The following is a 12807-nucleotide window of genomic DNA, read 5'->3' as shown; positions in this document are numbered from 1 at the left end:
ATGATTAAAACTTGAACCTCCATTTCATATATATATATATATATATAAATTATTTATTTATATATATATTTGTAAATTATATATAAATTAATTAATATATATTAAAAAAATAATATATTATTAAACTTAATTTTTATTTTTAATTTATATATATAGGAATTAAATATAATTCCATTAAAGTTAATTTAATTATACCTTTTTAAATTTTTTGTTATGTAAATTAAGTTTGATGGGTGGATTTAGGATTTTTTTTAATTTGAACTAAATTTAAAAAATTTTGAAGTCTGAAATTTAAGGTTGAACCAGGTTTGAACAAGCAAATAAATTATTAATATTAAGAATGAGCCCGATTCGAACTCGATTCATGAACATTTCTAATCACAATTTATGCCTTTTTTATGTTATTTGAAAATTAAACTTTACGTTAAGATAGTGCTTGAAATATGATGATCATTCAAAAAATTATGATGATTAAATTATTGTATTTAATAAATACCATGTAATCCTATGCAATAATGATTTTAAAGTTCAAATCTTAATATTTATAATTCTTTCTTTTATCTCAAATTACAATAATTTTTAATAAAAAATTTATGAATAAGGACAAGCTATATGGTTACATCAAAAATTTTTCATAATTTTAATAAATTAGGTTAGAATTAACAATCTAATTAAAAAAATTAGATTAGATTTGATAAGACTTAAATATCTTATCATGATAAAAAGCACGTGCCATTATGTAAAATCAAGCTTCTGAGTGAAATTTTGGCTTAGTTATCTTTTTATACATGATGTAACATTACCTTCTGCAATTTTTATGAAACAAAGGTTAATTTTAAAGATTAATATTTCATACAGTGATAGTGTTTATCACCCCTATACATTATCAATCTATAATATAAAGACATCTCATTAATGAATAAAATTTAAACTTTTCAAGTTTTTAAAAATAAATATTAATAAATGTATTTAGGGTGAAATAATTATAATTAAAACTTTAATTAACCTTAAATAAATTTATTAATATTATTTTTAAGGGCTTGAAAAGTTTAAATTTTATTTATTACATGAGTTGTCATTGTTTTATCGACTAACAGTATATAGGAATGATACACTGTCAGTGTATGGATATTAATTTTAATTTTAAAGCCACAAGACTTGTAATGGTTGAAAAACAAAGTCCAATCAACAATAGTTTTTGAAGCTTTAATCAATAAATTATACAAGTTTAGTTTTGATATATTGATTGTGTAATTTTTAAAATTTTATAAACTAGAGAGGTTGTTTCACATCTAATATTTAAAATTTTTTATTTTTTATTATACTTTAAAAAATTTGTGTTACTTTATTAATTTTAAAAATATAAAAAAATTTACTATTTAAAAGTATGATAAATTTTCAAACTATAATTTTGTGCCACAAAGTATAGTTTTTATTAGGTTTATGCATAAATGTTTACACTTTTCACATGTTATATATACTTTTTAAAGTTATATTCATAATCAAATATTACATTTATATAATTAATTATTATATCAATTAATAAATTATAATTTATTCTAACAATGAAATTCATATACAATAAAATTTAAATTTAAAATATTTAAATTTTGATATCTTCTCTTTTCTATTAAGTCAAGGTCTTATTGACCACTAGTCATTTATACTTAATATATAATAAACAATTGCATTAGCATAAAGTAATAAAAAAGACGCAACAAGCTAAGGTTCAAGTTTCTTTTTGATTTTAATCAAAGATGATATTATACCCTGTTGAAAAAGAACAATAATAATTCTATGGTGACAAAATTTTTTAATGATATGCTGATTTGAAAACAATGAAACAGTAAATTAATTATAAAAAAAAAGAAAAAAGAAAAAGATCTTAAGGCAATCATATGAAGTTATGGAATCCTGACCAACTTGCAGCTTTCCGTAGTCCAATAAGTTAAAAATTGATCCACCATTGAGTAGGTTTAAGGCATTAAGCATGCAATGAACAGAAACTGAAAGTCAGTTTGATTTGACTCATGGATTTCATGTATGTCGGCCTTGAAAGATAAACCTTGCAAAAGCCATGTCTATCAACGTAAACCTGAAAACCATATTATTCATAAGAGGAAAGAACACAACTTCACATCTAGAGCTTAGGCATCTTAAGCATTGTAGGCTAAAAGGGGAAAACACTGTACGAATGCATGACAAAATTTGGGTAGGGTAGGATAATTTATTTTATAGGCATTAGTATCTAAATTAATCATTGAGTTTGATTAAAAAATAAAATAAAATAATCTACGTGAAAGTAAAATTACAATTTTTTTTAATCTTTTTAATTGAATTATTTCATTTATAAAGGCATTCACTTAGAATTATTTAAATGAGTTAAATTATAAGTATTTGAGGAAATATAATGTTATTCAAAAAATTAGTTAATTAGACTTTATTCTTTTATTTTAAAAATTTATGAAGATAATTATAATAAAATAAAAATTCATAATCTTAATTTCATATAATAAAATATTTATGATTTATATTTATTTATATTAAAATTTGAGAGTTTATTATTCCTCTTTTATATTGGAGAAAAGATTATTCTAATATTATTTTTAATAAAGAATCAAACATTAGTCACTAAATTTAATTTTTGAATGCAATAACTCATTCACTTGTTATTAACAAAAAACAATCAAATCTCTGTTCTCAATTTTTATGAACTTAATATCATCCTAAATTTATTACGTTGATATTCATTATTTTTTGAAAAATTATTAAGCATTTAAGTTAAAATCAATTTAAGTAGCATAAAATTTAATTTAGCAGCCTTGAAATATCATCAATACACAACACATATTACATTATATTCATTCATTCTTTAATTATTGAGTTAATTACCCAAACTTTGAAAAAATATACAAATTGATATCTAAAAGAAACAAAATATGCAATTTGTGCATTGAACTTTCAAATTATGTATCATATTAATCCATACTCTATCACGTTAACCATCTCAATTTATATATGGCATCATAAAAAATATTATTGAATTATATATTCACCTCACATATATACTAGCAATATCTATTTTAAATAAAAAGGATCTAAACAATATTTTTTTTTATCTAAACTGTGAAAATTGTTTAGAATCAATCAATTATTATTTATCATGTTGTATTGACATGATCTTTTTACAAAATATTTAACACTTTTTATTTAACAAATAATATGCATATAATAAAATTATAGTGGTTAGATACTTTATAGGCTAGTTAAGTTAATGATATTAGAATTTAGATTAAAATGCTATATTATTTAAAAGTTTAGGGAACAAATTGTATATTTTATGTTTTAAATATCAATTTGTACGTTTTTCAAAGTTTTAAGTACCAAAAGTGTAATTAACTACTCTTAAATCTTAATTATTTAAATAATTGAGCTTGCTACTTGATAGTGAGCTTTATAACAATGCGTTTGGATGAGAGATTTCAATTATAAAGAGATTTTTAAAATTTTAAAATAGACTTACCTTATTTAGCAAAATGAAAATTGAAATTATAAAAATTCTTAAAATTTGAATGAGGATTTTTAGGGGACTCAAATGCTCTTTTCAAGAATTGGAATTTGTGAATTTTTTAGTTTTTTCTTAAGAAGTTAATAATCACTATGTTTCATTTTTTAATACAACTTTTATTTTCTTCTATTTTAAATAACAAACTCATTATAAATTTTATTTTTTAATTTTTATATTATTAGTAATATTTTCACATTTTTACAAATTTAATAACACCAATATTACTTATATTTTTTAATATTTTACTTTTTCTATTTCTAATATCATTATTTATCGATTATAATTATTTTTTATCTTATCAAGTTTCAATATTTAAAATATATTTCTAAAAAATAATTATTCAACAATATAATTACAAATTTTATTATTTTAAATTGATGCATTTCGAAATAAGAAGTTATCAAATAAATTGTAGTCGAGTTTTTTAACCTTACAAACAAGATTAAAATGGTAACATATATCTATTATATATTTAAAATAATTAATTAAAAAAAACATACGTTGTCATTTAAATTTTTTTTGTGAAATTGAAAAAAACCCTCTACTATTATCAAATAATTTCTTTTTCGAAATACTAACATTTCAAACTTTTTCAAAATTTCAAAATTTCCCTTCAAAGCACCCTAATAGTTTGAAAGCAAACTATAGCCGAAGGCAGGTCAAATTTACGAACCAAGAACCGCCTCTCTACCTAGTTGCAAATGGTTATGGCCACTAGGGTTCTAAAACCAATCATCTTAAATACAAGGTGTGGTAAGCTGAAGTGACAAATAAAGGCTGCAAAAGCGAAAGAGTTTCATTTTTTTTTTTTGGGTACATTTCTAGTGCCATAAATTGAAAGATCGTTATTTGTTAATTAAATATATATATCATTATTATCTGGTTTATGGTCTTTGGCTTTATGCATTGAGCAGATTAAAATATTAGTTACATGAACCAAGGATATTCGGGTTACACTGGAATATCCTCAAATGGAAAAAATATTGTACACCGAAAAGAAAAAAAATAACACTCTCTCCATAATCATTTCTTTGAGTTTTGTTTTCAAGTTCATTGCTAAAATGATTGAATAATATCTTATTTAAATGAAAAACTTACATATTTTGATTATGCTGCATGAAAAATTAAAAAAAAAAAAGTGAAAGAAATGATATAACAAATATATTACTTAAAAAAAAACCTTAATACTGAAGTTAAAGGTGTCAACTCCACGGTAGGCGATAGCGATATGTTAATGTTGCCGACTAATACAAGCTGAAATTGTTAGGTTTCACTGTCAGATGCTGAAAAGTGAACAGAGTACTTCGGTTCTCTGCTATATAAATAAATATATATATATATATATATATTTAGCTGGTGAAAATTATAAGAAGCTTCTGGGTAAATTCAAGAAGATACATCATGACTGACAAGAGATGGAATATCTGGCTTGGAAAGAAAATAATTTCTTTTTTACTTTCTCTTTAGGAGAAAAACACAGAAAGAAAAGAAAAAAAATTTAGCTGTCTTCCAATTTGATCAAAATTATTCAAATTATCTATCAATGGCGTGAGCCGTATTCCTCCACACATAGCAATTTGGATTTAACAAAGAGTTTCTTTCAAAGTGTCAACCTACTTTTGTCCCTTTTTTGAAACAGTCATATTCCAAGCATAAAATAAAAAAAAAAATAAAAATATATATATATATATATATATTTAATCCATTGTTAAGGTATGAAAGTTGTATACTAACAGTAAAAAATATAATGATATCTCATAAAAAAAAATAATTTTACATATATTTTTAAGATTGAGTGTATTTATTTTTTAAAATTTTAAAATTAATTTTTTATAAAATGTCATTTTTTGATTCACCTACAATATATAATATTTATATATTAACAGTTATCAAATATAAACCGTTCATAAAGAATTAGGTTAAGGAAATAATTTAAAGAAGGGAGATAAGTTTTATTAATCCAGGTTTACTGCCTCCATTTCGAAGGGCATGTTACTTGTTGGAGTGATATATATCTCTACTATTTTTTGTTTCTGTTCTTTCCTGATTATCAGTCTAGCTATAGGATAACAAGCCCTTGATTAAAAGACAAATCCAAGTTGCAAACAATGAGACAAAACATCAAACCATTCAGGTTTCTTAGCAAAAATAATAATAACAATAATGAAACAAAAAGCTTTAAAATCCTTCACTTTGATGGGATTGCACTTTTACACATTTTTTTTTTAATCAAAAAATGAAATCATTTTTAAAAGTTTTGAAGAAAGTTTAATCTGGTTGTCACTTTCTTTGGGACAAATTTTGTGGTCGAGATGATGGACTGGTTTTAAAGAAAATGGTGGACTGCTCATAGTTTCCATGCTTGCATTAATTATAATTGTCTCAATGCAATCTAAGATCATCCGAAGCAAAGTGACAAATTAAGGTATGCAACAAACAATTTTTTGTCATGCTTATTAATGCAAGACGGAAGGTTTTCCGTCTAAATTTTATTTATTTATTTTAGAATATTAGAAAGGAATTTATTTTTATCTTTGATTTGAAAAAGTAAATTTTAAATACGTATTTTTAATAAAAAATTACACATTAATTACTGAATCAAATACTCTGATGTATCTTTTACTTTGGACGTACGAGAAGAAAATAAGTTTGGGAATATTAATGAGTGCCCATCGGATTGATCAAGCATCTGTTGGAACTATGTGTGAGAACAGAAGTCACAAATTTGTGAAACCCCACTAAAGAATTTCCCTTTCAGAAGTTTTGTTTAATTGCTTCTTACAAAGGTCAAGTAGCTTTCAAGTTTGAAAGAAACAAAAGAAATGATGGGTGGAATGGAATATGGAATTGGGCTGTCAACTGTAAGAGAATTTTCTAGCAAAACCCTTTTGAAGTTTAAAATGAAAAAAGCAGGGACAGAGTGTGTATATGCCACGCTTCAGAGAAGAATGTAGTGTACACTTTGGGATGGCTCACGGGACGGTACCCAAAAAAAACACCTTAAAATTCCCACATTAGGAAAAGGAAATTGGAAAAAGGGGAAGGCTCCCCATACCCATGTAAACCTCGAAAAAAACCACTTGAGTTACACATGTTATAATTTTTATGTCCATGTCACGTGGGCGACACTTTGATCCAATTAGACGGCTACACATGGTGCATTCTGGTCGCACCACTTGTTGAAGCCGCAATTTTTTGTAGTGGACTTTAGCAGACAAAAGAATGAAAAATGTTTTACTTATATCATCTATGATTAAAGCTGGCCGAATGCATGCATTTTCAATTTTGCAAGAATAAGTAGGTGTTTAACTGAATCAACAAAAGTGTCTCTTACTATTTTTTTTATGGTTGTAATGCAAAACTACACTATTTGAAAGGATGGGAAATTGAAAGCAAACTCAATGGAATTGCCTGCCGGCGTGTGGAACCCAAATTTGCACTTGGTTGACTTGAAAAAGAAAAGAAACTAAATTGTTAATGGAGGAGACGACGTGAATCTAGTTTTAAACTCAAAACTTAATTCATTGATTCGTATAATAAATTTTAAGGTGATATTTGATAAATTTAAGATTTAAATCTTCACATTTATAATTTTTTTTCTATGCTTAAGTTACAATGTAACTTTATTTACATCAAACTGAGCTTCAAAAGCTATAGTTTTAGTTTCAAGATTGCCGTCAGATTAAGATTCCAATCAATCAGGGGCCTTTGGCATTTGGAGAGCTGGAATTACAAGTAGAAAACATGAATGCGAAATGTGTTGAGAGCTACAGAAAGGGTGGAGAGGGTGGGGACTTTATTAGAAAAACAGCTGGAGAGGATTGTCAGATAGTGCTTTTGGTCTATGTAGAGGGAGAGGTAATGGGAATTCAGAATTGTTTTTGGTAAATGGGACCCCATCGCACCCATCTTACATGGCCCAAACTTGAAGGCGCTTTTTGGATTCTTTTGGATGGAAGCCTGAAATGATGTCGAAGGGAAAGAAAAGAAGCTTGATGGTTGAGGAAGAGCTAATGGCCTTCAAATTTAACTGGTGGACATTGACTTAAAGGCTAAAGGTGAGTTCCACTCCTTCACTTCTGTCAAAGTCCATGTACATGAAAGCTTGATGTTGTTCAGTTGTAAATTACCGGATGACCTTGTTTAAGATGCCTTGGGCTACAAGATCAAAAGCTCAATACCTTTGAATTTTGATTTCTCTTTTCTTTTCTTCTCTTCTTTCTCATAAATATGTTTTTAAAGGAATGAAAGAATTAATGCAATAATTCTGACGTTCGGTTTACGTTTGCAAGTCCTAATCAAGAACTCAAAATCTGGCAAAACACTTAAATCAAAGTGTGATTCCAAACACAGAATGAAAAAAAAAAAAGTCTTTATTCTGTAATACTGGGAATTTTCCATGCAGCAGAGATATGAGTTGGTGAAAATTAATCATGCACTGAATCTGAAGTAAAATGAACCAATGGCTTGCAGTTCATGATTTGTCACTGCTTTAATATTTTCCACTATCAAATTGCTGGAACTGATCCCCCCCCCCCCCCCCCCTTTTTTTCTCTGTTTATGTTCAATTTGAAGGAATACTTTACTTCATTGGCTACTGTTCAAAAACTAGTTTTTAAACTACCAAAACTCTTTGATAGATCGGCGAGAGTTTTTTTTTTTTTGAACTTAATAGAATATTATTTTTGTATAATTTATATAATTACTTTTAAAAATTAATATTTAGTAAGATTTAAAATTTTAATCTTTATAATTTTTTTTTTTCATTTCGATATCTTTTATAAAAAAAACAAAACTTTCAACTCAATCATTATGGAAACAATAAGTGTGATTGCAAAAGTTAGAGGACTTCATATTCTTTTTCAGTAGATTGACACTGAAATCTAATAAAGAAGAAGAAAGAAAAAGTTAAATTAAAGTTAAGATTTTTCTCATGCAATTCTATGTTGTAATACAATTTTACAAGATTGTCGTATTTCAATTTTTTTTTTTTATGCGGTACAATACGAATAGCAACATTGCTGTGCCAATCTCAGCAAAGTACAATAATGTAATCAAACAAACAGTACTTGAAAAATACTGCTAATTAGTAAGTGCTTGGCAATTTTTTTTTATTCAAAAAAAATATAAAAATAAAAAAATTATATCATCTCTAAAATCAGAATAAATCATTAATTTATAAAAGAATTCATGAATTTTTTTCATAATAATTTTTCGGATTTTCAAATCGTTTATAAGATAAATTGTCGATTCATAAAAAAATTTATGAATTTTTTTATAAGAACTTTTTAAATTTACAAATCATTTATTAATAAAAAATTATAAAAATTTAAATTTAGATACTTTATATTTAAAATTTAAATCTTAATTACTTAGTTAATTTTTATTGACTATACTTAGACAAAATTACTATTATCTCTTTTGAGCTTAAAAAATAATCATTTTAACCTCGAAGCGTGAATTTTTTTAAATTATAATTGAGATTTGAATTTTTAATATTAAAATGAATTCTAATATAATTGATAATATTGAGTGCTTTTACTTGAACATAGAAAAATATCTAACGTTGGTCCAATGCGCTGCCACTTGCATAAAAAGTGACTGGGGCAAGTGGCTTGCCACGCCACATCAGAGCGTCCAACTTGGCATGCCGTTGCTCATTGCTATAAGAACTGAAATTGTTTTATTTTTTTTTTAATTTAGGGAAAAGGTTATTTGATTTCTATTAATTAGCTTGCTATTCATGCAATGTATAGATTATTTTTATTTTATTTAAATTTAAATAAAAATAAAAATTAATATTATTGAATTATTTATATATTTAAAATATATGTAACATATAAATAATATAATTAAAATATCAAATCATAATAAAAATATAATTTTTTTAAATTCTGCGAAAGGCTACAAGAAATTTTTTATTCTATAATTGCAGAGTTATCATAGGATTTATATCTTTTTTTTTTTTTGAGAATCATGGTGAAATCTTTATGGTTCTAAGGTTTTTTTTAGTTGAAATATAAATGAATTTGAAATTAATACTATTGATGAGATTATCTTTGAATTATTTCTTTTCAATTTTATTTTTTTTATGAAAAATAATCTTCTAATTTGAAATTATGTTACATGTTTCATAATGAGGATATGAGTTAAAAAATTATTCACTCTTTAAATGTACAACTAGATATAAGTTTCTATTTAGGGCACATAACTCTATTATATCAATTAATCAGAGTATCATTTTTATTTTATATGAAGATGAAATATTGGGTAAATAATCAATTAAAAGATAAAATATATTACATGATTGAGTGAAGAATCCGTAAAAAAATAAAAAAAATCTGCAAACAACATCAATAAAAATATAAGAATATGTGTTTTTGTAGTTTTTTTAAAAAAATATATATTAAGTTGATTTGAAAAAAAAATCCTACCTAATGGAGTGAATAGTATGTTTAGTGAAATAGTTCTTCTGATGGAGTAAATAGTATATTTAGTGAAATAGTATCTATCATTAGAAAAAGCATGTTAGTTCCTATAGCAAGAATAAACTAATAGTCCTATAGCAAGAATAAACTAATAAAAAGAGAGACTAAATTACTAGTAAGAAAAAATACATTTAGCTCAACAATAAGGGCTTTCTTGAAATTATTTTGGTATTTATATATATATATTCACATTTTTTTGTGAAATATATTTAAAAATTGAAGATAATATAATAATAATATTTTTAAAAGTTGTGATAAATTTAAATATTTATGTTCATTGCAGATAAATTGAAAAAGATAAATTACTTTTAAATTAATTTTAAATTGAGATGAGATGATATAAAAGAGAAACTTGATGTACAAGAGAAACTTGATGTACAAGAGAAACTTTCTTAAATTTTTTTTTGTATTTCTATATGTTTTCACATTTCCTTTGTAAAATATATTTAAAAACTGAAGATAATGTAAAGATTACTTATTAAAAATATTAAAGATATTAAATAATATTTTTAAAAGTTATGATAAATGTAAATATTCATATTAACTGCAGATAAATTGAAAAAGATAAATTACTTTAAAATTGGTTCTAAATTGAGATAATGTAATGTGTAGGAAAAACTTTTCTGAAGTTGTTCTAGTATTTATATATTTTTTTCACATTCCTTTGTGAAATATATTTAAAAGCTAAAAAAAATGCAATGATTATTTATAAAAAAATATTAGAGATATTAAATAATATTTTTAAAAGTTTTAATAAATTTAAATACTCATGATAACTTTAGATAAATTAAAAAAGATAAATTATTTTAAAATTAGTTTAAATTGAGATGAGATGATGTACAGGAAAAAGAAATTTCATTAAAATTTAAATTGGTTTTTGATTAAATTTTAAAATTTTAGATAATTTAATAATTTTTAAAAAATATTTTTTTATAAATAATTTAAAATTAATAAATATCTTATGTGTCATCATAATGAAAAGTTTTAGGAATTATCTTATGTGTCAAAAAAAAAAACTATCCACGTAAGCATTCACGTCAACAATTGCTATCTGGTAACTATGTATTTTGTAATATAATATATATATATATATATGATTAGTACTTGAATTTTGAATAATGGATTATGAATTTGAATAAGATGTTTGGATAAAAAAAATGAAAATGAAAATGTTAATGTTAGTATTTAATATTTTTATTTTAATTACTTAACTTTTTTTAAAGAAATTTCAATTACTTATTTTAAGTGATTGATGATAATCTATTACTTTTGTTCTACTAGTATTTGTTACTATGATTTTATAGAACAATTTATAGTTTGTAAACCCTACATTTTCATTTATCTATGATTATTATATAGTACATGTTAAGAAATGAGTAAATTGCATTATACATTTATCATTTTTTTATGATATTTTATTTTTATTTTTGATTTTTAAATTTTTATTTTTGGATCTATTATTTTTTTAAAAAAAATTAAATTCATTAATTTCAATAATCATTATAAAATTACAATGAATTTGTCACCTCAAACATCATATCAATATCCATGTGACAAAAAAAAATGAGCTTGTTTAATTTCGAGTGTCAATACATATTCATATTTTTTTTGTTAGAAACATATTCATATGTTTCAAAATATTAATAGTTCATTTTAATAGTTTCTTTTAATTGTTAATTTTATTATTTATTTATTTTAATTGTATTTTGGGTGATGAATGATTAAAAATTAAAATACATGTTTGGTTCAAATAGGATCTTATGTCATTTCATTTTAAGTAAGTTGAAGAAATGTTAGTTGTAAACATTTTGATCAATATTTTATTGATGATTATGACAGCTCTGATACCATTTACTAGGTAAAAAATCTCAATTCAATTAAACATTCAAGTCAGTAGAAGCATAATCAAATAATCAAACAAACACTCAACAACAGACAACGATTTAATTTGATTTAGCCCAATCTACATAAGTCCACGAATGAAAAATAAAATCTACTAATTGTAAAAAATTATATCAAAATAAATCAATCTTACTCACAATTAATACCTATAAACCTTTTTTAATTTCCTTTAATCTTATAGAGTATTTTCAACCCAAACAAATATATATCTATGTGCACCTATGTATTATACATATATAAACCATCTCAATCTCCTTTAATCTACATACAAACATATGAACATATATACCTATAATGCATAAATCTCTAGTAGCCCTATGGAGGTGTCTATACTATAAAATCCTACAACTGTCTTACATCTTTTTCTCATGCCTAACTCTATAAAAACTTTATCTATTTATAACTATACAGACTTATTTATCAAGAATCTCTTTTCTTTTAAAAAATTTTTTTGCAAGTCTTCTTATCCATCAAACAATATCTAACTAATATCAAATAATCTGTTATAAGATTTGAGTCACTATTTCTAACAATTTTCACCTTGACTCAAATTCCATTAACATCAATTTTCATACTAGACATGCTTGACTCCACCTACAAATGGAAGTATCACAATTATATTCTCTTGTGTGTCTTCAAACTTCACGTAAATCAATCATCAATTCTCAAAACACAAACTCAACTTATCTCTTAAATCGAGCTCCTCTTGGCTTACCTCTTCAAATTTCTCAAACTTTTAGCTATGATACCACTTGTTAGGAATCACGATAGCTCTGATATCACTTGTTAAGCAAAAAACCCTAATTCAATTAAACATCAAAGCTAGCGAAAGCATAATCAAACAATCGG

The sequence above is a fragment of the Durio zibethinus genome, chromosome 9 (assembly GCF_047325235.1).
Source record: "Durio zibethinus cultivar Kanyao isolate XHJ-2024 chromosome 9, ASM4732523v1, whole genome shotgun sequence".
Taxonomy (NCBI): domain Eukaryota; kingdom Viridiplantae; phylum Streptophyta; class Magnoliopsida; order Malvales; family Malvaceae; genus Durio; species Durio zibethinus.
This window is presented reverse-complemented; position numbering follows the sequence as displayed.